The 23,326-nt window shown below is 39.7% G+C and overlaps 1 protein-coding gene and 1 pseudogene across 3 annotated transcripts in view; one reads left to right on the top strand and one right to left on the bottom strand.

Moving 5' to 3' along the window:
* The window catches only part of ADGRG7 (adhesion G protein-coupled receptor G7), a 79,195-nt gene that overhangs the window by 5,304 nt on the left and 50,565 nt on the right, over positions 1–23,326 (bottom strand). The gene's annotated exons all lie outside the window — the stretch shown is intronic.
* Positions 2,815–3,692, top strand: LOC144579609 (lysosomal-associated transmembrane protein 4B pseudogene; annotated as a pseudogene).

Here is a 23,326-nt window from a genome sequence, read left to right as displayed (position 1 = left end):
CACTGTAGCCAGACTGCGTCTCTAGATTCCCCCTCTCTGGGCAGGGAATCTCTAAAAGAAAGGCAGCAGCCACAGTCAAAGGCTTATAGATCAAACTTCCATCTCCCTGCGACAGAGCACCTGGGGAAGAGGCGGCTGTGGCTACAGCTTCAGCAGACTTAAACATTCCTGCCTGCTGGGTCTGAAGAGAGCTGTGGATCTCCCAGCACAGTGCTCAAGTTCTGCTAAGGGACAGACTGCCTCCTCAAGTGGGTCTCTGACCCCCATGCCTCCTGACTGGGAGATACCTCCCAACAGGGGTCGACAGACACCTCATACAGGAGAGCTCCAGCTAGCATCTGGCAGGTGCCCCTCTGGGAAGAAGCTTCCAGAGGAAGGAATAGGCAGAAATCTTTGCTGTTCTGCAGCCTCTGCTAGTGATACAGGCAAACAGGGCCTGGAGTGGACCTCCAGCAAACTCCAACAGACCTGCAGCAGAGGGGCCTCACTGCTAGAAGGAAAACTAACAAACAGAAAGGAATAGCATCAACACCAACAAAAAGGACGTCCACACAGAAACCCCATCCAAAGGTCACGAGCACCAAAGACCAAAGGAAGATAAATCCAGAAAGATGAGAAAAAACAGTGGGAAAAGGCTGAAAATTCCAAAAATCAGACACCTCTTCTCTTCCAAAAGATTACAACTTCTCACCAGCAGGGGAACAAGACTGGACAGAAAATGAGTTTGACAAATTGACAGAAGTAAGCTTCAGAAGGTAGGTAATAATGAACTCCTCTGAGCTAAAGGAGCACGTTCTAACCCAAAGCAAGAAAGCTAAGAACGTTGGAAAAAGATTAGAGGAATTGCTAACTAGAATAACCAGTTTAGAGAAGAATATAAATAACCTGATGGAGCTGAAAAACACAGCATGAGAACTTCGCCACACATACACAAGTATCAGTAGCCGAATCAATCAAGCAGAAGAAAGGATATCTGTGACTGAAGATGAACTTAATGAAATAAAGGATGAAGACAAGATTAGAGAAAAAGAATGAAAAGAAATGAACAAAGCCTCCAAGAAATACGGGACTAGGTGAAAAGCCCAAACCTATATTTGATTGTGATGGGGAGAATAGAACCAAGTTGGAAAACACTTTTCACCAACCTAGCAAGGCAGGCCAACAATCAAATTCAGGAAATGCAGAAAACACCACAAAGATACTCCTCAAGAAGAGCAAACCCAAGGCACATAATCGTCAGATTCACCAGGGTTGAAATGAAGGAAAAAATGCTAAGGGCAGCCAGATATAAAGATTGGGTTACCCACAAAGGGAAGCCCATCAGAGTAACAGTGGATCTCTCTGCAGAAACTCTACAAGCCAGAAGAGAATGGGGGCCAATATTCAACATTCTTAAAGAAAAGAATTTTCAAACCAAAATTTCATATCCAGCCAAACTTAGCTTCATAAGCGAAGGAGAAATAAAATCCTTTACAGACAAGCAAATGCTGAGAGATTTTGTCACCACCAGGCCTGTCTTACAAGAGTTCCTGAAGGAAGTACTAAACATGGAAAGGAAAACCCGGTACCAGACACTGCAAAAATGTACCAAATTGTAAAGACCATTGACACTGTGAAGACACTGCATGAATTAATGGACAAAATAACCAACTAGCATCATAGGGACAGGATCAAATTCACATATAACAATATTAACCTTAAATGTAAATGAGCTAAATGCCCCAGTTAAAAGACTCACACTGGCAAATTGGATAGAGTCAAGACCCATCAGTGTGCTGTATTCAGGAGACCCATCTCACGTGCACAGACACACATAGTCTCAAAATAAAGGGATGAAGGAAGATTTACCAAGCAAATTAAAAGCAAAAAAAAAAGCAGGGATTACAATCCTAGTCTCTGATAAAACAGACTTTAAACCAACAAACGTAAACAAAGACAAAGAAGGGCATTACATGATGGCAAAAGGATCAATGCAACAAGAAGAGCTGACAATCCTAAACGTATATGCACCCAATACAGGAGCACCCAGATTCATAAAGCAAGTTCTTAGAGACCTACAAAGAGACTTAGACTCCCACTCAATAGTAGTGGGAGACTTTAACACCCCACTGTCAATATTAGATCAACGAGACAGAAAATTAACATGGATGTTCAGGACTTGAACCCTTATCCAGACCAAGTGGACCTAATAGACATTTTCAGAACTCCCCACCCCAAATCAACAGAACATACATTCTTCTCAGCACCATATTGCACTGATTCTAAAATTGACCACATAATTGGAAGTAAAATCCTCAGCAAATGCAAAAGAACAGAAATCATAACAAACAGTCTCTCAGACCACAGTGCAACCAAGTTAGAACTCAGAATTCAGAAACTCACTCAAAACCGCACAACTACATGGAAACTGAACAACCTGCTCCTGAATCACTCTGGGTACATAATGAAACTGAGGCAGTAATAAATAATTTCTTTGAAACCATGATAATAAAGACATAATGTACCAGAATCTCTGGGACACACCCAAAGCAGTGTTTCGAGTGGCATTTATAGCACTAAATGCCCGCAGGAGAAATCAGGAAAGATATAAAATCAACACCCTAACATCACACTTAAAAGAACTAGAGAAGCAAAAGCAAACAAATTAGAAAGCTAGCAGAAGACGAGAAATAACTAAGATCAGAGCAGAACTGAAGGAGCTAGAAACAGGAAAGACCCTTAAAAAAATCAATGAGGCTGCCACTGCCTTCAGATCGTAGGGTCCCGGGCGGTAGCCTCTCGCAGCTCTCAGGGGATCCAGGAAGGAGGCCTGCGGGCACGCGGTAGAGTGGGCCGGGAGACGAGGAGCTGGCAGCAGCAGCGCAGCAGGCCCTGACGAGCCACTGGCGCCACTGCTCCCACAGCAATGAAGATGGTCGCGCCCTGGACACAGCTCTACTCCAACAGCTGCTGCCTGTGCTGCCCTGTCCACACTGGCACGGCACCTGGTACCTGATCATCAATGCCTGGTACTGTTGATTTTATTGAATGCTTTAGCTGATCCGGATCAGTATTGCTTCTCAAGTTCTGAACTGGGCAGTGACTTTGAGTTCATGGATGATGCCAACATGTGCATTGCCATTGGGATTTCTCTTCTCATGATTCTGATATGTGCTATCACTACTTAGGAGCATACAAGCAACACGCAGCCTGGATTATCCCATCCTTCTGTTACCAGATCTTTGATTTTGCCCTGAACACCTTGGTAGCAATCACTGTGCTTGTTTATCCAAACTCCATTCAGGAATACATAGGACAACTGCCTCCTAATTATCCCTACAGAGATGATGTCATGTCAGTGAATCCTACCTGTTTGGTCCTTATTGTTCTGTTTATTAATATTACCTTGACTTTTCAGGGTTACTTGATTAGCTATGTTTGGAACTGCTACCGATACATCAATCGCAGGAAGTCCTCCAGTGTCCTGGTTACCAGCAAGGACAACATGGTGCTGCTACGCCCGTATGATGATGTCACTGTGAATGGGGCTGTCAAGGAGCCTCCGCCACCTTATATGTCTGCATAAGCCTTCAAGTGGGCGGAGCCGAGGGCAGCAGCTTGACTTTTTCGACATCTGAGCGATAGTTCTGTTATTTCAGTTTTGCGATGCGCTCTCTGAGCATGTTGCTGAAATGCCACTTTTTAAAATGTAGATGTTAGGTTGAAACCTGTACTTTTTAGCATATGCTTTACTAGAACACTGTGATAGATGAGCTGTAGAATTCTTTCTGTAGGATTCGGGGTGTCATGGGCTTCATTAACCTTCCCTAGGCACTGAAACTTCCCCCAAATCTGATGGCTCCAGAGTCAGAGAAGTTCGCTTTTGTACCTGCTGGACTCCAAAGTTGGGCAGTTAGTCACTTCTTTTTTCTTTGTTCCTCTATTTTGAAAGTGTAAAATAAAACCAGAAATAGACAACTTTTTCTTAAGCCATTCCAGTGTAGGAAATAAAACCTTATGAAAACAGGAATGTCAACTGTGTAATCATTGTTCTATTTAGGTAAATAGAAGTCCTTATGTATGTATTACAAGAACTTCCCCCAGAGCATCCTTTATGACTTAAGTTTGCATTTGGTGGTAAAGGATTTTTCTCCATGGCCTAAATTAAAACTATTAGAAAGCACTAGGCCATGGGAGCAGTAACCATCTGATGACTGTTCTTGCATATCCGGGTCCAGGGACATGGGGCAATGTGCCTCGTCTGGTTAGAGGGCGGGATGCGTGTGTTTGGCGCTGCATGGGATCTGGTGCTCTTCTCCTGGATTCACATCCCTACCCAGGACCCGCTTTTACTAAGTGTTTTGCCCTAGCCTGGTTCAAGGAGGTCATCCAACTGACTTTATCAAGTGGAATTGGGATAGATTTGATACACATTTGCTTAACAACATGGAAAAGGGTTTTCCTCCTCCTTTCCCTGCAAAGTACATTCTACTGCTTCGAACTTCCAATTATGCCTAGTCACCTTTTAAAATGCAAACATTTTCAGAAAAATGAAGGTTGTTTTCCTCATATGCACTTATTATCTTGACTACTTGTACTGCAAGGGATTTTTATATATTCATAAGTTCCAAAGTCAGCTACTCTCCTCTTGGTTCATTATTGAATGTGCTATAAATGAAATCTTTTGCAATTAAAAAGAGATTTGCCCACTAAAAAAAAAAAATCAATGAATCCAGAAGCTTGTTTTCTGAATAGATCAACAAAATAGACCACTAGCCAGTCTATTTAATAGTTGCTAGCGAGGCTATTAAAGAAGAAAAGAGATAAGAATCAAATAGACACAATAAAAATGATAAATGGGTACCACCACTGATTCCACACAAATACTAACTACCATCAGAGAACACTATAAACACCTCTATGCAAATAAACCGAAAATCTAGAAGAAATGGATAAATTCCTGGACACACACACCCTCCCAAGACTAAACCAGGAAGAAGTCAAATCCCTAAATAGACCAATAACAAGTTCTGAATTTGAGGCAGTAATTACTAGCCTACCAACTAAAAAAAGGCCAGGACCACACGGATTCACAGCTGAATTCTACCAGAAGTACAAAGTGGAGCTGGTACCATTCCTTCTGAAACTAAACCAAACAATACAAAAAGAGGGACCCCTCCCTAACTCATTTTATGAAGCCAGCATCATTCTGATACCAAAACCTGGCAGAGACATAACAAAAGAAGAAAATTTCAGTCCAATATCCCTGATGAATACTGATGCAAAAATCCTCAATAAAATACTGGCACACCAAATCAAGCAGCACCTCAAAAAGCTTATTCTCCACAATCAGGTCAGCTTCATTCCTGGGATGCCAGGCTGGTTCAACATATGCAAATCAATAAACATAATCCATCACATAAACAGAACCAATGACAAACACTACCTGATCATCTTAATAGATGCAGAAAAAGTCTTCATTAAATTAAACACTGCTTCATGGTAAAAACTCTCAGTAAACTAGGTATTGATGGAATGTATCACAAAATAACTAAAGCTATCTATGACAAACCCACAGTCAATATCATACTGAATGGGCAAAAGCTGGAAGCATTCCCTTTGAAAACTGGCACAAGACAAGGAGGCCCTGTCTCTCCACTCCTACTCAACATATTATCGGAAGTTATGGCCAGGGCAGTCAGGCAAGAGAAAGAAATAAAGGTATTCAAACAAGAAGAGAGGAAGTCAAATTGTCTCTGTTTGCAGATGACATGACTGTACATTTAGAAAACCCCATTGTCTCAGCCCAAAATTTCCTTAAGTTGATAAACAACTTTAGTAAAGTCTCTGGATACAAAATCAATGTGCAGAAATCACAAGCATTCCTATACACCAATAATAGACAAACAGAGAGCCAAATCATGAGTGAACTCCCATTTGCAATTATTACAAAGAAAATAAAATACCTAGGAATACAACTAACAAGGGATGTGAAGGACCTCTTCAAGGAGAACTACATACCACTGCTCAAGGAAGTAAGAGAGGACACAAACAAATGGAAAAGCATTCCATGCTCATGCATAGCAGGAATCAGTATTGTGAAAATGGCCATACTGCCCAAAACAATTAATTTATAGATTCAGTGCTCTTCCTACCAAACTACCATTGACTTTCTTCACAGAATTAGAAAAAACTACTTATTTCATATGGAGTCAAAAAAGAACCTGTATAGCCAAGGCAATCCTAAGTAAAAAGAACAAAGTTGGAGGCACTTTGCTACCTGACTTCAAACTATACTACAAAGGTACAGTAACCAAAACAGCATGGTACTGGTACCAAAACAGATAAACAGACTAATGGAACAGAACAGAGACCTCAGAAACAACACTACACATCCACAACCATCTGATCTTTGACAAAGCTGACCAAAAAAAAGAAGTAGAGAAAAGATTCCTTATTTAATAAATGATGTTGAGAAAATTGGCTAGCCATATGCAGAAAACTAAAACTGGACCCCTTCCTGATACCTTATACAAAAATTAACTCAAGATGGATTAAAGACTTAAATGTAAGACCTAAAATCATTAAAAAAAAACCCTAGAAGGAAACCTAGGCAATACCATTCAGGACATAAGCATGAGCAAAGACTTCATGACTAAAACACCAAAAGCAATGGCAACATAAGCCAAAATTGACAAATGGACCTAATTAAAGAGCTTCTGCAGTACAAAAGAAACTATCATCAGAGTGAACAGGTAACCTACAGAATGGGAGAAAATTTTTGCAATCTATCTATCTGACAAAGGGGTAATATGCAGAATCTACAAAGAACTTAAACAAATTTACAAGAAAAAAAAACAACCCCATCAAAAAGTGGGTGAAGGATATGAACAGATACTTCTCAAAAGAGGACATTTATGCAGCCAAAAAACACATGAAAAAAAGCTCAACATCACACTGATCATTAGAGAAATGCAAATCAAAACCACAAAGAGATATCATCTCACACAAGTCAGAATGGTGATTATTAAAAAGCCAGGAAACAACAGATGCTGGAGAGGATGTAGAGAAATAAGAACACTTTTACACTGTTGGTAGGAATGAAAATTAGTTCAACCACTGTGGAAGACAATGTGGCGATTCCTCAAGGATCTAGAACCAGAAATACTATTTGGCCCAACAATCCCATTACTGGGTATATATCCAAAGGATTATAAATCATTCTAGTATAAAGACACATGCACACATATGTTTATTGAGGCACAGTTCACAATAGCAAAGGCTTGGAACCAACCCAAATGCTCATCAGTGACAGACTAGATAAACAAAATGTGGCACATATGCATCATGGAATACTATGCAGCCATAAAAAGGGATAAGTTCATGTCCTTTGCAGGGACATGGATGAAGCTGGAAACCATCATTCTCAGCAAACCAACACAAGAACAGAAAATCAAACACTGCATGTTCTCACTATTAAGTGGGAGTTGAACAATGAGAACACATGAACACAAAAAGGAGACTATCACACACAGGACTTGTTGGGGGTGGAGGGCTAGGGGAGAGATAGCATTAGGAGAAATACCTAATGTAGATGATGGGTTGATGGGTGCAGCAAACCACCATGGCACGTGTATACCTGTATAACAAACCTGCATGTTCTACACATGTATTTCAGAACTTAAAGTATAATCATAATTAAATGAATAAACAAACAGATAAAATGGATAAATTTTGAGAAAATTATCAAAAACAAACAAATCTAGGCATGGTCTAAAAAGAAATAAATCAAAAAAGCAAACAGAAACAAACTTGAAGTTTGCTACGTTGATATATGGAAAATCAGATTACAAGATAAATTGAAACTCAGTGACTTGTTAATTTGCTGAAAAGTATAATGCTCCATAGATATATTAAATAGCATATTCATAAATTTCCAGGAACATGGCAATACCACATTGAATTGTATAAAGACAAATTGCTAAAACAGTCATAAGAAAAATTAATAGAAAAATAACAATAAAAGGAAGTTTTACACATCTCTTTCAGTCTTTAATGAACAAATTAAAGGTAAATGAGGTTTTATTTTTAAAAATTTGAGAACTAAAGATAACAAGCACCTTAAAAAAATATTGTTAGTGTTATGAGATCCTTGGGGTGTTGTTTTGCCAGCCAGAAATCTCTGTGGCCAGTGGCACCTTTGCCCAAGTTTGGCTCTGGCCCACTGGGCTCTTTCCGCCCACTCAGCCTGGCAGGCTGTGCTTGGCTTACATTACTGGCCTGAATCCACACCTGCCAAGGACAAGCCAGGTATGGAGTAACAAGGTATGCGTAAGCAAGCATGGGGTCTGGCCACTGTGCACAGCCAGGCATGCCAGCTGCAGTGGGGGCAGGCAGCTCCAGGCACTGGCACAAGCACCATCTCCCTGCAAGAGTGTAGCTGGACCAGGTGTACCATAAGCAGCTTCTATGGCTAACACCAGGGAACCTGGTGACACCAGAAGCTTGGAGACACCAGGCACCTCAGAGCCCTAAAGAGGGTGTCACCACCCTGGCTCAGGGAGCTCCTAGGTCTGGGGTCCCTGTAGGGTCACAGCTCTTCTCTTTTCTCTCCTTCTGGTTGCCCACAATGTGGAGAGCATGGGCACATTTCAGCCCTGCCCTGTTTGTGTTACACCTCTTTTAGCCCCACCATTCTGGCAGGTCCCAGGTTCTTATCCCACATCCAGGAAGAATGAGGTACACAGACAAGTGGAGGGTGAGCAGGACGAAAAGGAGCTTTACTGATTGATAGAACAGCTCAAAGGACACCTGCAGTGGGCAGCTCCTCTCCTAGCCAGAGTGTTCCAATGAGTGTTCAGCTCTCAGCAGAGAGGGTAGCTCCTCATCTCAGCAGGTCATCCCATCCTCCCTCTGTCCTCTCCTCGAGGCTGGCTGAGTCCAGGGGTTTTTATGGGCCTCAGAGGGGAGGAAGCGTGTGCTGATTGGTCCATGGGTGGCCATTGGCGGGCCCAGGGAAAAACATACGCTTCCCTTTCAGTCCTTGGGACTGGCAGCTCCGCCCCAGGCTTCAGGCCCTTCCTGGCTTTAAAGTAAAGCTTCACCAGAGACACACCACCTTCCACCCAAGAGCCTGTTTGCCTCCTGCCTCTATTCATTGCACCCAGGCAGAGGGGGTCTTTCTCGGTCAGCTGCTGCAACAGGGCAGCTGCAGCTGCACCCAGGGAGTTCCCACCCTGCCAACTAGGAAGAGATGGGGCTCCCACATGTTCCAAGTTCCTTTTGGCTCAGTGGAGTGTGCAGCCCTGGCCAGGTGTCCTCACAGCCTGGGGTGGGAGCTCCAGGTCCTCGCTGGGCCTGGGCCAGCATCCAAGGTAGGGGTGACATCACTGTGAGTTCTTCCTGTTGCCTCAGCACTCAGGGGCAGCCTGGGGCTCCCTTTGCCTGGCTCATGGCCCTGCCTGGGGGCCACCTCCAGGAGCAGATCATGGGCCCTGGGCCCAGCCATTGGGAATGTCAGGCTCAGTGGTCACCTTGATGTGGAACAGATCCTGAGGACACAGCCTCGGGTGACCCAGAGCAGAGACTGTTCCCAAGGCACTGGAACTTGGTGCTATCAGTGGGCTGGGTAAAGTGCCCACATTGCTGGCTCTTTCCTCAAAACGGGCACTGCTCCCACCCCAGACCCCTGAAGCATGACCCCAGTTCTATATGTTGGGCCTTGCCCCACATTCCATGCGCAAGTGTGGCACCGCTCCAGGCCCAGTTCCACCTTGGGCCCCCACTCTGCTTGCTCTCCGATGCTCAACTGCACTGCTCTCCCACTGATGGGTGGCTGGACCCGGCCCCATCACAGCAGCAACCAAGGATGGGTTCCCAGGGCAGTGGACTCCCGGGTTCTCTCTGGGGCAGCTCTGGGGACTGCCTGCTTTGGCATCTGTACCTGAGGACCTTGTGCCTGTACCCCCCCTGCAGTAGGCTGCCGCTGCCATCATTAGGGAGTAATCTCAATAAATATCAAAACTGAAAATTCTCAAAAAGTTCTAACAGTCATGTGGATTCTCTGTGTTATTTCCTTGCCTTTACAATTCATGGTCTGAAGTTTCAGCAGTGAGCTTTCAGAAAGGGGCTCCTTTCCTTGCCCTGGGCAGGGACATGTTAATGTCCGTTCAGTGGTAATGTTTGTTCATACAGATGATCCTGGTGGGATGTGAGTACTTTAAGGGAGAAGTATTTTCATTCTACTGAAGTCTAATTAATTCTGCCAGCTTAGAGAAGACATGCTTCCATACTAAAGAGAGTAAAGTCCATTTAGTAGTTTCATTGCTCTTTGGTCAGAGTAGAGCCATGTTCACTATGGGAGGAGCCACAGAGTAAGGAACATACAGAGAAATTCTGATTTCAAAATGTCTTTCAAGGTCCAGTGCTGCGGCTCACATCTGTAATCCCAGCACTTTGGGAGGCTGAGGCCAGTGGATCATGAGTTCAGGAGTTTGAGACCAGCCTGGCCAGCATGGTAAAACCCTGTCTCACTGGGCGTGGTGACTCACACCTGCAATCCCAGCACTTTGGGAGGCTGAGGCAGGTGGATCACGAGGTCAGGAGTTCGAGACCAGCCTGGCCAACACAGTGAAACCCTGTCTCTAGTAAAAATGCAAAAAATTAGCCAGGCATAGTGGTGGGTACCTATAATCCCAGCTGCTCAGGAGGCTGAGGCAGGAGCATCACTTGAACCCAGGAGGCAGATGTTGCAGTGAGCCAAGATCATGCCACTGCACTCTAGCCTGGGTATCAGAGTAAAACTCCATCTCAAAAAAAAAAAAAAAAAAAAACCCTGTCTCTACTGAAAATACATAAATTAGCCAGGCAGGCTGGCACACGCCTGTAATCCCAGGTACTCATGAAAATCCTGTCTCTACTGAAAATACATAAATTAGCTGGGCATGCTGGCACACGCCTGTAATCCCAGATACTCATGAGGCTGAGGCACGAGAATTGCTGGAACCCAGGAGGTGGAAGTTGCTGTGACCTGAGATCATGCCATTGCACTCCAGCCTGGGTGACCGAGTGAGACCATCTCAAAAAAACAATGTCTTTCAATAATGCATCTTTGTTTTTAAAGTCTTGACATACATCACATATAATACATAACTACAAAGGTTAAAAAACAATTCTCCAAAGTCAAACAAATTCATTTTTATCCACCATTTTGGTTTATTTTCATCACTATTTTTATGATAATAAAATCAGGAGGTGACCAGAATCCAAATGTTTACATTTGTAGAATTATTTCCAAAAGAAAAAATATATAACTTAATTTCAGATTTTTAAAACAAAGTATGAACCGAATTTTTTAAAGGTTTATGGTGACATATGTCCTTGAGATAAGACTCAAGGAACAAAAGCATCTTCAGTCTGATGTAAAATTATGCCACAAAACACTTCATAAAATTCTGCTGCTATTAAATCAACTATCTTGACAATAACAACTATACACTCTGGATACAACGTTTTTAAAAGTCGACCAGAAGACACTGGAGAACAATAAAAACAGTCTAAAATGGGAAGAGGAGTTTACATTTGGAAAAAGGAACCAATACTAGGTAGGCTTCCTGTTTTGTTTCATTTGGGTTTTAATATATTTTAGCCTGAAAGCAGACCCTGTTCAGCCCCAGTCAGGGTGACTAAACCTGGAGTTGAAATATGGGGTCTTAGGAAGTTGAGAAACAGAGTTTAGGGAGATGACAGCAGCTAGAAAATAAGGAAGAATATCCAAGATATTCTTGGAGGAGGCAGTGGGGGGAGCTTCAGAGTCTGTTTATAATCTCTGCTTAAATCAATTATTGACTCTTGAACTGTATATACATAGGGCAGACTCTAAGATCAACTAAGGTTAAAAAGACTAAACAGAGATTGAAGCTGCTCACCAAAGGGGAGACAGAGTTTTTGGTAGCCAGTAGTTTTTAGTAGACAGTAGCCTACCCAAGTTAATTGTCTGCTAAGCCCCTCTTAGTACAAATATAAAAACATGCAGGGTTGATACCACATATTATTTTTACTGTCCAGGAAACAATCAAAATTGCTAGACCTATGAAGAATAAGGAAAACATGACCCATACTGAAAAATCAAAGAAAACTTACTGAAATGATCCAAATATTGGATTTAGCAGATAAAGACTTTAAAGTGCCATTATAGCATGTTTAAGTATGTAAGGAAAAAGGCACTTTTTGCTGGAAGGAAGGTTATGGCATGACCTGCTTACCTGGCACAGAAAGAAAGAGATCATGGAACACCATGACTCCATGCTCAAGGGAGGAACGCCTCTTGGAAGCACAAAAATGCGACCAGATTTGCTGGCTCCTGTCTATGACCCCTCTAGCTTATTTAATGATTAAATCCAGAATAGAATTTATTCTTTATGCCTCAAAGGAAATGCCAAACCACTCTAGCTGTCTCTCCCCACACCCCCCCACCACATTCTCACTTTGTGTTGTACACCAATAAATGGTGTGGGTCTCCAGAGCTAGGGGCCTTCACAGCCTCTATACTCATGTTGGCCCCCTGGTCCCCACTTTATGCACTCTTAACTTGTCTTTTCTCATTTCTTTGTCTTCACCATCCCTTGCAACCCCCACAGTCTGTGTCAGGGCTGGGCCCCAACACTTTTAATAAGTGAAAAGTTAGGAAATATCAGAAGAATTAAAAACTATAAAAATAATAATTCTTAAATGAAAAAGTATCGCATATAAAATAGAAATTACTGGATAAGCTCAACAGTAGACTGAAGATAATTGAAGAAACAGCCAATGACCTTTAAGATATATTACTAGAGTAATCCAGTCTAATTAGTAGCAAAAAGAAAGGATGAGGAAAATGAACAGAGCTCAGGAACCTGTGGAACAATATCAGTGGTCTAACATATATGTAATTAGATTCTCAGAATCCCTTTTTTTTCAAATAGAAAAACTACTGGAAAACATTATCATCAAAAATTTCTCAAATTTGGTGAAAGGCATAAATTAACAGATTCTAGAAACTCGGCAATCCCGGGAAGAATAAATGCAAAGAAAATAAAACCTAGTTATATCATGGTCAAAATACTGAACATCAAAGATAAAGAGAAAATCTTAAAGCAACCAGAGGAAAATAACACAATACATTCAGGAGAACAATAATATGAAGAACTGAGGTGGTCTCATTACAAAATGAAGCCAATTTGTAAAATTATTTCTTCATATTAAAAGGGGAAAAAAACTGTCAACCCAGAATTCTATTTCCAGTAAGAACATTCTTCAAGAATGAAAGCAAAATAAAGTCAATTTTAGATAAAAATAAATCAGAACATTTGTTACCAGAAGACATATATTACAAAACATGCCAAAGGAATATCTCTGGTATGAAAGGAAACAGTACCAAACAGCAATTTAGATCTTCAGAAAGGAATGAAGAAACTAGAAATCATAGTAGTATAACTGAATATAAAAATTATTTTCTTTTAATTTCCGTAAAATATATGTGTGTTTAAAGCAAAAATAAGAACATTGCATAGTAGGGTTTGTAATGTATGCATATGTAATACATAAAGGTAAACTATGAGAGAAGAGAGGATGGTAAGAGGACTTATATTGTTATAAGATTCTTAGACTTTATTAGAAAGTAGTAAAATATTAGCTCTGAATTGACAATGAAAAGTTAAGGATGTATAATGTATCCTTAAATTGACTCCAAAATGCAAAGAAGTGTTGTTTAATAACTGAAATATAAATTAAAATTAGAATCCTAATAACATTAAATGTATCAAAAAGTAGGCAAAAAAGGAGAAACAGGAATAAAAAATAGAATTGCCACAGAAAACAAATAGGAAAATGGTAGATACAAATTAACCCATATCAAAAAATACATTAGATCTAAATGGAATAAACATTCAATTAAAAGAGATTGCCAGAATGGATGAAAAGGTAAGACTTGTATTTGCTGTCTACATGATACACACTTAAAATATAAAGGCACAAATAGATTGAGAGCAAAGGGATGAAAACATACATATCAGGCAATCAAAATGCATAAAGCTGGATATAAGATAAAATAAAGTATTATTGGAGGAAAAGAAACCTTTTTATCTAAATGATAAAATTATCAATTCATCTATTAGATGCATATACAATTGCAAATGTATATGAATCTAATAGTAGAACCTCAAAATATGTGATGCAAAAATTGACAGAATTAAGGAAACACACAAATTTACAATCATAGGTGGAGATTTTAATACCCCTTTTTTGGCAATTGAGAGAATCAGACAAAAATATTAGTAAAAGTAGAAAATGTATGTGCCATTAACAATCATTTTGACATAATCTTTTAAAGAACATTTTATTTAACAATTAAGAATACACATTTTTTTCCAGAGTAAATGTTTTACTCACCAAAATAGACCAAAGTTTGGGCCACAAAACAAGACTCAATAAATTTAAAGAACTGAAAGAAAATCTTCAGCCAATCCCAAAGAAGTCTAAGCTTCAGCAATAACTGTAACACTGTCTATAACAATCACGGTGAGGAGCTGCCAAAAACCCTTCCATAGGAGAAAAGGAAAGATGTGTCCCAATCCAGCTACTTGACAAAAATCCCTCCTACTCAGAGAAGAGGGATTAAAGTAGCCCAACACTATTGTTATTATATTATCTGATATCCAGTTCAGGAAAGTACATAGTAGGTAAATCATAAAGAGCTTTTCTTTCACCTCCCAGAAACTGTATTTTTTTAAGACGGAGTTTCACTCTTGTTACCTAGGCTGGAGTTCGGTGGCATGATCTCGGCTCACTGCAATCTCTGCCTCCTGGGTTCAAGCAATTCTCCTGCCTCAGCCTCCTGAGTAGCTGGGACTACAGGCGCACACCACCATGCCCAGCTAATTTTTGTATTTTTAGTGGAGACGGGGTTTCACCATGTTGACCAGGACGGTCTCGATCTCTTGACCTCATGATCCACCCACCTCGGCCTCCCAAAGTGCTGGGGTTATAGGCATGAGCCACCGCGCCCGGCCTCGAAACTGTATTAAAAATTATAAGGAGGAGAGAGGTGGAGCAAGATGACCAAGTAGAAGCCTCCAGCAATCATTCTCCTATGGGAACTCTGAATTTAACAACTACTCACCAAGAAAAACCACCTTCATAATAACCAAAAACTCAGCTTGGGTGCTAGCTTGGCCTCAGTGGGGTAGAATGCCAAGCAGGCTCTTGGGGTCTCTGTTTCCAGGCCTTGGCTCCTGAACAGGATTTCTGGACCTGCCCTGAGCCAGAGGGGAGTCTGCTACCTTAAAGAGAGAGACTCAAAACCGGCAGTATTCACCACAAACTTAGGAGTCCTTGGGCTTTAAGTGAACCTCAGTGGTATCCAGGTGATGTTTGTCACAGGCCTGAGGTGGTGGCCATGGAAAGAGACTCTTGTGCTGAGAAAAGGTTGGGGGATGGGGAGGGTGGGAAGGACTTTGTCTTGTGGTTTGAGTGCCAGCTCAGCCTCAGTAGAATAGAGCACCACGTAGTTTCCTAAGGTCCCTAACTACTGGCCCTGGGTCTCAGATGGTACCTCTGGACCCACCTGGGGCTAGGAGGATCTCATTGCCCTGAAGGGAAGGACACAAGCCTGGCTAGATTTGCCACAGGCTGATTGCAGAGCACTTGAGCCTTGAGTAACACAGGTGGTAGCCAGACAGCGGTGACCACAGGCCTTGGGGGAGAAACAGCACTGTTCTGGCAATAGTTCTAACCCAGACCAGTCCCAGTGGTGGTGGCCACAAGGGTACTTGTGTCACCCCCTCCCTTGGCTAGCTCCAGGCAGCTCAGCACAGACAGAGAGAGAGAGAGAGAGAGAGAGAGAGACACTGTTTGCTTCGAGGAAAATCGGTGAAGAGATCAGTCTCTGCCTCATGGAATTCTCCCAGATCTTACCCAAGACCCCCAAGGCAGTTCCTCTGAGTCAGAAAGAGCCACAAGGTTACTGGGCTTGGAGTATCCCCTAAAGCAGACGTGGCTGCAGTGACCAAAGACTTAGATTACAACACTCAAGTCCCTTAAGATATCTAGAAAGCCTTCTGAAGAACAGGCACAAACCAGCCTAGACTGTAAAGACTACAGTAAATACTCAACTCTTCAATGCCCAGAGACTGATGAACATACCAAGCATCAAGATCATCCAGAAAAACATGGCCTCACCAAAAAGAAATTAAATTAAATTAAGGCATCAGTGGCCAATCCCAGAGAGACGGAGATATGTGACCTTCAAACTGGGAATTCAAAATAGCTATTTTGAGGAAGCACAACAAAAGTTCAAAATAACACAGAGAAGAAATTCAGAATCCTATCAAATAAATATAACAAAGAGACTGAAATAATTAAAAACAATTAAGCCGAAATTCTGGAGCTGAAAAATGCAACTGATATATACTGAAGAATGCATCAGAGTCTCTTAACAACAGAATTAATCAAGCAGAAGAAAGAATGAGTGAGCTTTAAGACAGCCTGTCTGAAAATACACAGTCAGAGCTTTTTTCATGGGGGTGATTCATTGGACAGGTGATATTGGCTTGCAGTAGTCAAGCTGTTAAGATTAGAAAGGGTCATATCAGCGGGTCAGAAGGGAAAATTAATGAGAAATTGAATGGTTATCATTGAATTGGTTAAAAACAGTAGGCTGATCAGGCTGATGAGTAGGCTGTGGATAATTATGTTGATTCAGATTATAGAATTTTTAGAGAATCACGTCATTGGTAACAGTATAATTGTTGGAATAATAACTTTTAGCATTGAAGTAAATTTAGATTTTGTACATAATGTAGGCCATATGTACTGGAAATTGAAACTAGTAAGGCAAGGCCCACTGTGGCTTCGCAGGCAGTAAATACTAAGAGGATGATGGGTATGAGGGATGCTAGAATGAAATGTATATTTAAAGTTATGAGTATTTATGATAAATATTGACAGTATTATGCCTTCGAGGCATATCATAGCAGAGATGATATTAGGTGGGATCAATAGACTAATCCCCCTAGCAGTTATATAGGATAATATAATATTGATATAGAGGACATTTAGTAAATATGGTCTATCATAATCTAATGAGCCAAAATCATTTATTTTGACTTAAACTATTTAACAATTCAACTCAGTCTAATCCTTTTTGGCCTCACTCATAAGTCAAGCCTAGAATTAAAATGGTAACTAGTATAAGGGCTGTGCTAATTATTAGTGTCAGGTTGTTTGTTTGAAGGGCTCATGGTAGAGGTAGCAGTAGAGCAATCTCTAAGTTGAAGAGGAGGCATATAATGACTACTAGGAAGAATTTTATGCAAAGGGAGAGGCGGGTGGAGGCTATGGGTCAAAACTGCATTCATAAGGGTTGGATTTTTCTATAAGTTGTAGGAACCAGAATGTGATTATTAGTAGTAATAGGGCCAGTAAGGTGTTGGTTACTGGGGCTAGTGTTAGGTTGATTACTTTCTTTTGGATGTTATTGAAACTAATTGGTTGGAAGTCAATGGTACCGTTGATACTAAAAGAGTAGAATCCTCATCAGTAGATAGAGACATATAAGAACAGTCATACTACGGCCCGGCGCAGTGGCTCACACCTGTAATCCCAGCACTTTGGGAGCTGAGGCGAGAGGATCACCTGATGTCAGGCGTTCAAGACCAGCCTGACCAACAAGGTGTAACCCTATCTCTACTAAAATTAAAAAATTAGCCGGGTGTGGTGGAACTTGCCTGTAGTCCCAGCTACTAGAGAGGGTGAGGCAGGAGAATTGCTTGAACCAGGGAGGCAGAGGTTGCAGTGAGCTGAGATTATACTAATACACTCCAGCCTGAGCAACAGGGCGAGACTTACTACACTTCAGCCTGAGCAACAGAGTGAGACTCTGTCTCAAAAAAAAAAAAAAATATGTATATATATATATAGTCATACTACATCTACAAAGTGTCAATATCAGGTGGCAGCTCAAAGCCAAAGTGGTGGTTGGATGTAAAGTGGAATTTTAATTGGCAGAGAAGGCAGATAGTGAAGAAAAAAGAATAAAAATTAATGATACATGCCCACAAGATCTAGAAAATAGGCCCAAAGGAAAAATCAAAGAGTTATTAGCCTGAAAAAAGGAGGTAGAGATATCTGTGTAGAAAGTTTATTCAAATAAATAAGAACAGAGAACTTCCCAAATCTAGAGAAAGCTATCAATACTCAGGTAGAAGAAGGTTATAGCACACCAAGAAGATCAAATCTCAGTAATACAACTTCAGACATGTAATGATACAATTCTCAAAGGTCAAGGATGAAGAAAGTATTGTAAAAACAGCAAGAGAAAATAAATAATATACAAAGGAGCTTCAATTTGTCTGGCAGCAGCCTTCTCAGTGGGAACCTTATAGCACAAGAGAGAGTGACATGACATTAAAATGATGAAGGAAAAAAACTTTTAGCCTAAAATAGCATACCTGGTGAAAAGATCCTTCAAACATGAAGGAGAAATAAAAATTTTCCCAGACAAACGAAAGCTGAGGGATTTCATGAACACTAGACCTGCCCCACAAGGAATGCTAAAAGGAGCTCTTTAATCTGAAAGAAGAGGGTATTAATGAGCAACGAGAGATTATCTTAAAGTACAAAGCATATTGGTAAGTACACAGAAAAAAATAGAATATTATAATACTATAATTGTGGTATGCAAACTACTTATATCTTGAACAGAAAGATTAAAAGATGAACCTATCAAAATAATTATAACAACTCAAGACAGTATAAGATATAAATAGGAAGAACAAAAAGTTATAGTTTTTATTCGTTTTCTCTTTGCTTGTTCATTAGTTTGTTTATGTAATCAGTGTTATCATCAGCTTAAAATAATGGGTTACATTATAAAATTATATTTTATATAATTTAAAAATACAATTTATAATTTATAAAATTATAAAATATTATTTGCCAGCCTTGTGGTAATATCAAATCAAAAAACATACAATAGATACACAAAAAATAAAAAGCAAGGAGTTAAAATATGTCACCAGAGAAAACCACTTTCACTAAAAGGAAGACAGAAAAGAAGGAAGAGGAGACCAGAAAACAAGTAACAAAATAGCAGAAGTAATTCCTTATGGATCAATGACACAGTAAGAACAGGACAACACAAATGGACTAAACTCTACAATCAAAAGACACAGAATGGCTGAAGGAAGAAAAAAAAAAACAAGGCCCAGTGATATGTTGCCAAAAGAAACAAATCATCTACAAAGACACACAGACTGAAAATAATTGGATGGAAAAAGATTATTCCACAGAAGGCTGGGCGCGGTGAGTCAAGCCTGTAATCCCAGCACTTTGGGAGGCCGAGGCGGGTGGATCACGAGCTCAAGAGATCGAGACCATCCTGGTCAACATGGTGAAACCCTGTCTCTACTAAAAATACAAAAAATTAGCGGGGCATGGTGGTGCGTGCCTGTAATCCCAGCTACTCAGGAGGCTGAGGCAGGAGAATTTCCTGAACCCAGGAGGCGGAGGTTGCGGTGAGCCGAGATCGCGCCATTGCACTCCAGCCTGGGTAACGAGCAAAACTCCATCTCAAAAAAAAAAAAAGAGATTATTCCACAGAAACCAAAAAAGAGCAGAAGTAGCTATACTTAAAAAAAAAAAAAAAAAAAGGTTTCAAGACAACTATAAAAAAGAAAGCAAAAAGGTCACTATACTTTTTTATGTTTTATATAAAGGGGTCAATTCAGCAAGAGGTTGCTGAACATACACATGGCCAATACTGGAGCACCCAGGTATAGAAATAAAATATTACTCGAGCTAATGAGAGATTACACACACTAATATGACAATACCTAGAGATTTCAACACCCTATTTTCAGCACTGGACAGATCTTCCAGACAGAAATTCAACAAAGAAACATCAGAATTACTCTGCACTATACACTAAATGAACCTAATAGATAATTACAGAACATTTCATCCAATGGCTGCAGAATACACATTCTTCTCCTCAGCATGTAGATCATTCTCAAAGACAGACCATACGTTAAAACATAAAACAAATCTTTTAAAATTAAAAAAAATTGAAATTATGTCAAGTATCTTCCCTGACCACAATGGAATAAAACTAGCAATCAATAACGAGTGTTTTAGAAACTATACAAACACATAGAAATTAAACAATATGCTCCTCAATTACCAGTGGGTCAAGAAACAAATTAAAGGGGAAGTTTAAAAATGTCTTGAAACAAATCAAAATGGAAATACAACATACCAAAACTCATGGGATACAGTGAAAGCAGTAGGGAAATGTATAGTAATAATTGCCCACATCAAAAAAATAGAAAACCTTCAAATAACCTAATGTTGCATCTTAAGGAACTAGAAAAGCAAGAGCAAATCAAAACCAAAATTAGTAGACGAATTTAAATAATAAAGATCAGAACAGAAATAAGTGAAAATGAAATGAAAAAAAGATGGAAGAAACAAAAAGTTGTTATTTTAAAAGATCAACAAAATTGACAAAACTTTAGTCAGCCTAAAAAAAAAAAAAGGAGAGAAGACCCAAATAAATACTATCAGATATGAAAAAGGAGACATAGGAACTGATACTACAGAAATTCAAAGGATCATTAGTGGCTACTATGAGCAACTCTACGCCAATCAATCAGAAAACCTAAAAGAAATGGACAGATTTCCAAACACAAACAACCTACCAAGATTGAGCCATGAACAAATACAAAACCTGAACAGACCAGTAACAAGTAATGAGATTGAAGCTGTAATAAAAAATGTCCTAGCTAAGAAAAGCCCAAGACCTGCGGCTTTACTGCTGAATTTTACCAAACATTCAAAGAAGAACTAATAGCAATCCTACTTAAACTATTCCAAAAAATAGAGGCAGAGGGAATACTTCAAAACTCATTCTCTGAGGCCAGTATTACCCTGATGCCCAAACCAGAAAAAGACACAAGAAAGAAAGAAAGAGAGGAAGAGAGAAAGAAAGAAAGACAAAAAGGAAGAAAGAAAGAAGTTACAGGACAATATATCTGATGAACATTGATGCAAAAATCCTCAACAAAATGCTAGAAAACCAAATTCAGCAACACATTAAAAAGGTCATTCATCATGACAAAGGAACGCAAGGATGGTCCTACATATGCAAATCAATCAATGTGATACACTATATCAACAAAACGAAACACAAAACTCACATGATCATTTCAATTGATGCTAAAAAAATCAACATCCCTTCAGGGTAAAAACTCTTAAAAACTGGGGATAGAAGGAACATACTTCAACACAATAAAAGCTGTATATGACAGACTCACAGCTAGTATCATGCTGAATGGGGAAAAACTAAAAGCTTTTCCTCTAAGATATGGAGCCCAACAAGGATGCCCACTTTCACTACTGTTATTCAACATAGTACTGAAAGTCCTAGCCAGAGCAATTAGGTAAGCGAAAGCAATAAAAGACATCTAAATTGGAAAGGAAGAAATAAAATTATCCTTGTTTGCAAATGATATGATCTTATATTTGGAAAAAAACTTAAGACTCCACAAAAAAAAATTATTAGAACTCACAAATTTAGTAAAGTTGCAGGACACAAAATTAACATATAAGTCAGTAGCATTTCTATATGCCAACAGCAAACAATCTGAAAAAGAAATTAAGAAAGTAATCCTATTTACAATAGCTACAAATAAAATGTAATACCTTAAGATTAGCTTAACCAAAAAAGTGAAAGATCTCTACAATGAAAACTCTAAAACCCGTAAGCAAGAAATTGAAGAGGACACAAAAAATGGAAATCCATGTTCATGGATTGAAAAATTAATATTTCAAAAATGTCCACACTACTCAAATCAATCTACAGATTCTATGCAATCCCTATCAAAATATCAATGACATTCTTCACAGTAAAAGAAAAAATGATCCTAAAATGTATTGGAACCACAAAAGACCTAGAATAGCCAAAACGATCCTGAGCAAAAAGAACAAAACTGGAGGAATCATATTACTTGACTTCAAATTATACTACAGAGCTATAGTAATGAAAATAGCATGGTAACTGGCATGAAAACAGACACATCAACCAATGAAACAGACTAGAGAACCCAGAAACAAAACCATACAGCTACAGTGAACTCATTTTTGATGAAGATGCCAAGAACATACACTGTGGAAAGGACAGTCTCTTCAATAAATGGTGCTGGGAAAACTGCATACCCATGTACAGAAGAATGAAAATGAGACCCTTATCTCTTACCATATACAAAAATCAAATCAAAATGGATTAAGACTTAAATCTAAGATTTCAAGCTATGAAACTGCTAGAAGCAAACATCAAGAGAAAACTCCAGGACATTGGACTGGGCTAAGATATCTGGAGTAATACCCCACAGTGCAGACAACCAAAGTAAAAATGGGCAAATAAGATCACATCAAGTTAAAAAGCTTCTGCATCGCAAAGGAAATAGTCAACAAAGTGAAGAGACAACCCATAGAATGGGAGAAAATATTTGGAAACTATCCATCTCATTAATAACCAGAAAATGCAGGAAGCTGAAACAATTCTATATGAAGAAAATCCAATGATCCAGTTAAAAATGGGCAAAATATCTGAATGGACATTTCTCAAAAGAAGACATACAAATGGCAAACAGGTCAATGAAAAGGTACTCAACATCATTGGTCATGAAATGCAAATAAAACTATGAGATATCATCTTGCCCAGATTAAAATGGCTTTTATCCAAAGGCAGGCAATAGCAAATGGTGGTGAGGGTGTGGACAAAAGAGAACCCTCATACACGCTGAGTGGGAATGTAAATTAGTACAACCTCTATAGAGAACAGCTGTGAAAGATCCTCAAAAAAGCTAAAAATTGAACTACCATATGATCCAGCAATCCCACTGCTAGATAAATATCCAAAAGAGAGGAAATCAGTATATCAAAGAGATATCTGCACTCCCATGTTTTTCACAGCACTATTCATAATAACCAAGATTTGGAAGCAAACGAAGTATCCATCAACAGACAAATGGATAAAGATAATGCAGTACATATACACAATGGAGTACTATTCAGCCACAAAAAAGAATGAGATGATGTCATTTGTACCAACATGGATGGAACTGGAGGTAAACATGTTAAGTGAAATAAACCAGGCACAGAAAGACAAACTTTGCATATTCTCACTTATTTGTGGAGCTAAAGAATTTTAAAAATTGAAATCATGGCGATAGAGAGTAGAATGATTATTACCAGAAGCTAGAAATGGTAGTGGGCAGGCGGAGGGGAAAGTGGGAATGCTTAATGGGTATGA

Source organism: Callithrix jacchus, chromosome 15 (assembly GCF_049354715.1).
Source record: "Callithrix jacchus isolate 240 chromosome 15, calJac240_pri, whole genome shotgun sequence".
Taxonomy (NCBI): Eukaryota; Metazoa; Chordata; class Mammalia; order Primates; family Cebidae; genus Callithrix; species Callithrix jacchus.
The sequence above is the reverse complement of the archived record's forward strand: the minus strand, read 5'-3'. Positions and strand labels throughout refer to the sequence as shown.